The sequence below is a fragment of the Nanorana parkeri genome, unplaced genomic scaffold, assembly GCF_000935625.1.
Source record: "Nanorana parkeri isolate BGI_ZX_2015 unplaced genomic scaffold, ASM93562v1 scaffold2104, whole genome shotgun sequence".
NCBI lineage: Eukaryota > Metazoa > Chordata > Amphibia > Anura > Dicroglossidae > Nanorana > Nanorana parkeri.
The window spans coordinates 11,316-16,957 of record NW_017308372.1 but is presented as its reverse complement, the minus strand read 5'-3'; the positions used below and the strand labels follow the sequence as shown (position 1 = coordinate 16,957).

General features: G+C 52.6%; 1 protein-coding gene across 1 annotated transcript in view; it reads right to left on the bottom strand.

Annotated features, from left to right (window-relative positions):
- The window catches only part of DSN1 (DSN1 homolog, MIS12 kinetochore complex component), a 24,006-nt gene that overhangs the window by 9,858 nt on the left and 8,506 nt on the right, over window positions 1–5,642 (bottom strand). The window lies entirely within an intron of this gene.

Below are 5,642 nucleotides of genomic sequence, written 5' to 3'. Positions count from 1 at the left end.
CCGAGCCGGGAGGAGAGACCGGCTCCTGTGATACCCCCAATGAGCGATCAGTACTGATCACCAAGTGTTTGTAAATAACCGATTTGATTACAATGTTGCCAGTTGCGAATGAACAGGAAGTGCTATACAACACTTCCTGTTCATTTATGAATAGGGACATAGTAAATATTTACTATCTGCCCACCTTATGAATGAACAGGAAGCTCTCCGTACAGTGGCTCTCTTGTCCATTCATGACTGGGGTGATGGTAAATATTTACTATCACCCCAGTCATGGATGGACAAGTGAGCCACAGTATGGAGAGCTTCCTGTTCATTGAGTGCGGGGGGTTACAGAAATAGAGGTTGAAGACTCTGGGGGAGGGGAATTTAACAAAACTGGAGCAGATAAAATTTGGAGCAGTTGCCCATGGCAACCAATCAGCTTCTCTACTCTACTAGTTTGTTTAGTTAAGATTTGAAAATGAAAGAAAGAAGCTGATTGGTTGCCATGAGCAACCGCTCCAAATTTTATCTGCTCCAGTTTTGATAAATTCCCCTCATTGTGTCCTCGATCCCTTTCTATTTTAAAAGGGAGATTACAGTGGTGGTCAGAAACCCACCTTTACAGACACCTAAAGCGTTCACTGGTGTCATGGCTCTGGTACTATGCAGGGCACCAGATGGGAGGTCAATCAATTATGGATCACGGAACCCCCGGCAACCTCTGGAGGAACCCAGGTTGAGAATGAATGAAGCAGAACATTATGGACACTCTATGAGGGTCTTCCTGGGCTCACACTACAATACTCTTCTCTGTAAATGCCACCGTTCCCTACAGTACTGAAGACTGCCCACCGCGGCCACAGGGAGCAGAGCAAATGTCTGAACTCATACTACAGAATAAATCCCGGCCCAGTGTGACCTTGTCCCTTCCCTCCAGCCTTCTATCCGACCTCCGCCCTTCTATCCGACCTCCGCCCTTCTATCCGACCTCCGCCCTTCTATCCGACCTCCGCCCTTCTATCCGACCTTTTACCCTTCCCTCCAGCCTTCTATCAGACCTCCGCCCTTCCCTCCAGCCCTCTATCCGACCTCCGCCCTTCCCTCCAGCCTTCTATACGACCTCCGCCCTTCTATCCGACCTTTTGCCCTTCCCTCCACCCTTCTATCCGCCCTCCGCCCTTCTATCCGACCTTTTGCCCTTCCCTCCACCCTTCTATCCGCCCTCCGCCCTTCTATCCGACCTTTTGCCCTTCCCTCCACCCTTCTATCCGCCCTCCGCCCTTCTATCCGACCTTTTGCCCTTCCCTCCACCCTTCTATCCGCCCTCCGCCCTTCTATCCGACCTTTTGCCCTTCCCTCCACCCTTCTATCCGCCCTCCGCCCTTCTATCCGACCTTTTGCCCTTCCCTCCACCCTTCTATCCGCCCTCCGCCCTTCTATCCGACCTTTTGCCCTTCCCTCCACCCTTCTATCCGCCCTCCGCCCTTCTATCCGACCTTTTGCCCTTCCCTCCACCCTTCTATCCGCCCTCCGCCCTTCTATCCGACCTTTTGCCCTTCCCTCCACCCTTCTATCCGCCCTCCGCCCTTCTATCCGACCTTTTGCCCTTCCCTCCACCCTTCTATCCGCCCTCCGCCCTTCTATCCGACCTTTTGCCCTTCCCTCCACCCTTCTATCCGCCCTCCGCCCTTCTATCCGACCTTTTGCCCTTCCCTCCACCCTTCTATCCGCCCTCCGCCCTTCTATCCGACCTTTTGCCCTTCCCTCCACCCTTCTATCCGCCCTCCGCCCTTCTATCCGACCTTTTGCCCTTCCCTCCACCCTTCTATCCGCCCTCCGCCCTTCTATCCGACCTTTTGCCCTTCCCTCCACCCTTCTATCCGCCCTCCGCCCTTCTATCCGACCTTTTGCCCTTCCCTCCACCCTTCTATCCGCCCTCCGCCCTTCTATCCGACCTTTTGCCCTTCCCTCCACCCTTCTATCCGCCCTCCGCCCTTCTATCCGACCTTTTGCCCTTCCCTCCACCCTTCTATCCGCCCTCCGCCCTTCTATCCGACCTTTTGCCCTTCCCTCCACCCTTCTATCCGCCCTCCGCCCTTCTATCCGACCTTTTGCCCTTCCCTCCACCCTTCTATCCGCCCTCCGCCCTTCTATCCGACCTTTTGCCCTTCCCTCCACCCTTCTATCCGCCCTCCGCCCTTCTATCCGACCTTTTGCCCTTCCCTCCACCCTTCTATCCGCCCTCCGCCCTTCTATCCGACCTTTTGCCCTTCCCTCCACCCTTCTATCCGCCCTCCGCCCTTCTATCCGACCTTTTGCCCTTCCCTCCACCCTTCTATCCGCCCTCCGCCCTTCTATCCGACCTTTTGCCCTTCCCTCCACCCTTCTATCCGCCCTCCGCCCTTCTATCCGACCTTTTGCCCTTCCCTCCACCCTTCTATCCGCCCTCCGCCCTTCTATCCGACCTTTTGCCCTTCCCTCCACCCTTCTATCCGCCCTCCGCCCTTCTATCCGACCTTTTGCCCTTCCCTCCACCCTTCTATCCGCCCTCCGCCCTTCTATCCGACCTTTTGCCCTTCCCTCCACCCTTCTATCCGCCCTCCGCCCTTCTATCCGACCTTTTGCCCTTCCCTCCACCCTTCTATCCGCCCTCCGCCCTTCTATCCGACCTTTTGCCCTTCCCTCCACCCTTCTATCCGCCCTCCGCCCTTCTATCCGACCTTTTGCCCTTCCCTCCACCCTTCTATCCGCCCTCCGCCCTTCTATCCGACCTTTTGCCCTTCCCTCCACCCTTCTATCCGCCCTCCGCCCTTCTATCCGACCTTTTGCCCTTCCCTCCACCCTTCTATCCGCCCTCCGCCCTTCTATCCGACCTTTTGCCCTTCCCTCCACCCTTCTATCCGCCCTCCGCCCTTCTATCCGACCTTTTGCCCTTCCCTCCACCCTTCTATCCGCCCTCCGCCCTTCTATCCGACCTTTTGCCCTTCCCTCCACCCTTCTATCCGCCCTCCGCCCTTCTATCCGACCTTTTGCCCTTCCCTCCACCCTTCTATCCGCCCTCCGCCCTTCTATCCGACCTTTTGCCCTTCCCTCCACCCTTCTATCCGCCCTCCGCCCTTCTATCCGACCTTTTGCCCTTCCCTCCACCCTTCTATCCGCCCTCCGCCCTTCTATCCGACCTTTTGCCCTTCCCTCCACCCTTCTATCCGCCCTCCGCCCTTCTATCCGACCTTTTGCCCTTCCCTCCACCCTTCTATCCGCCCTCCGCCCTTCTATCCGACCCTCTGCCCTTCCCTCCAGCCTTCTATCTGACCTTCCCTTCAGTCTTGCACAGTTGTACCGGCTCCTCTCCTGGATTGACATGGCTTCCTCTGATTTCACTGCACACTGGGAGCTTCTCATAATGTGCATTAGAAGCTGCAAGTCTAAGTACAGCCCTCTGCCGACCCTCCAACCAGGCTGCATTGCATTATTTAATATTATTACAGCTATTCGCCTCCAGGACTTCACTCAAGTCTCTCCCATCCTCTGGAACTCTTTACCCCAACCGGTCCGTCTATCTCCCACTCTGACTGCCTTTTAGGCGATCCCTTAAGACTCATCTCTTCAGGGAAGCCGATCCCACCTCAGCCTAACCGCTCAACCATCACGTTCTCATACAATTCATCCCCCACACAACTCCCTCCTCATGTATCACTGGCCCCTCCCCTTTTAGATTGTAAGCCCTCAGGGGCAGAGCCCTCCTTACCGTCGTCTTGAATTGTGATTGTTATGTCTTCTTTATATTGTACAGCTCTGCGCAAACTTTTGGCGCCATATAAATCCCGTATAATAATAATATAGCACCAACAGTTTATACATCAGTCCCCGCCCTTGAGGAGCTTACAATCTAAAGGTCCCTATAGTAACCAAACAGAGCCAATTAACCTTCCAGCATGGGGTGCGGGAGGAAACCGGAGTACCCAGAGGAAGCCCGCACAAACACAATGGAGAACATGCAAAATCCTTGTAGACAGTGTCCTGGCTGGGATTTGAACCGGAGACCCCCAGTGCAAAAAAGGCAACATAGAGAACCACAGAGATGCAGTGATGACATCACAGAGTATAAAATAAGGCATGTTACGAAAACAGAGGATGTCATTTAACATTTCATTATGTCCATGGAGGTGTGATGGGGGGGGACCCATGAAGACGAAACATAAGCAGATTAAACCCGAGCATTAACATATGAAAGAGTGCGGACTTACACAGCGATGTCACTTCTAGCTCTTTCCTGGATCGTTTCCATATCTTCATCATTAGATAAGCTGCTGGGATTCAGAAACACGGCATTAATAACACACCACACATGCACACACACACACGCAAGCACACAATTGTTTTTCTTCATTTCAATAGTATTTTGGAAATGTCCCATTACAAAAAAAAGTGAGAGCTGTAATGTGTCCGAGTAGTTAAAGTGACACCAAACTCAAATCTTAACATTGCATTCCAGTCCCTGAACTCGGAGCAACAATGTATCTTATTTGTGTATCACTCGGCTGTAGATCCTCCAATCATCTCTGACACCGTCCTTCCTTCTGGAGGGGGGCTACGTCTGTTCCCCATGCTCCCTGTGTGCGTTGTAAAGTAGTCACCGCTCCAAGCTCCGCCCCCCGGGATGGACTACAATCTCAATACAAATGAGTAAACTAAACATGAGATTGTAGTCCCATCCCGGGAGCGGCGACTACTTTACAACACACACGGGGAGCATGGGGAACAGACGTAGCCCCCCTCCAGAAGGACAGTGTCAGAGATGATTGGGGGATCTACAGCCGAGTGATACACAAATATGATTCATAGAAGGGAATTTATCAAAACGGGAGCAGACAAATTCTGGAGCAGCCGTGCACGGCAACCAATCAGCTTCTCTCTTTCATTTTCAAAACTTAACTGAACACAGTGAAGAGAGAAGCCGATTGGTTGCAGTGCACGGCTGCTCCAGATTTTGTCTGCTCCCGTTTTGATAAATTCCCCCTATTGCTGTTCAGAGTTCAGGGACTTGGGATGTAATTTTAGGATTTATCTCCGGAGTTTAGTGGAACTTTAAGGGCTTGTTCACACAAAGCGCGGAGCAGATCCGGACCAGAGCAGGTGCAGACCGGATCAAAACTGCGTCCAATGTATTCCTATGGTATTTTGACCTCCAGTTCACATCGCAGCGTGCGGATCCAGACCAGATCCAGACCGGATGAAAAAAATGCGGCAAGCCCTATTTTACCTGCTCTGGATCTGGTCTGGAACGCATCAAAAACGCATCTAAAATGCAAAAACGCATGCAAGTGCCTGAAAGCCCATGTTAAACTTTAAAAAAACAATTTTTTTTTACCAAAACCGGCCCTAAACGCATCCAAAACGCGTCTAAAACGCGGCACAACCCACTGCACTGCGTGTGCAGAAACCTGACCGGATCTGGTCTGCATTTGGTGTGAACAAGGCCTAAAGCGAGCACTGGGTTGTAGAAGGTGATGGCCGACATGTTCACTTCTAAACCTAAATCACTGACCTGCATTATGCCGGGGAAGCCTGAAAAGTGTTTCTCCTTTCCTGTATTTCTTGTTCCACATCATTCACTCACATGGTAGGGAAGCCTGGATCAGAATGACAGCCCCGGA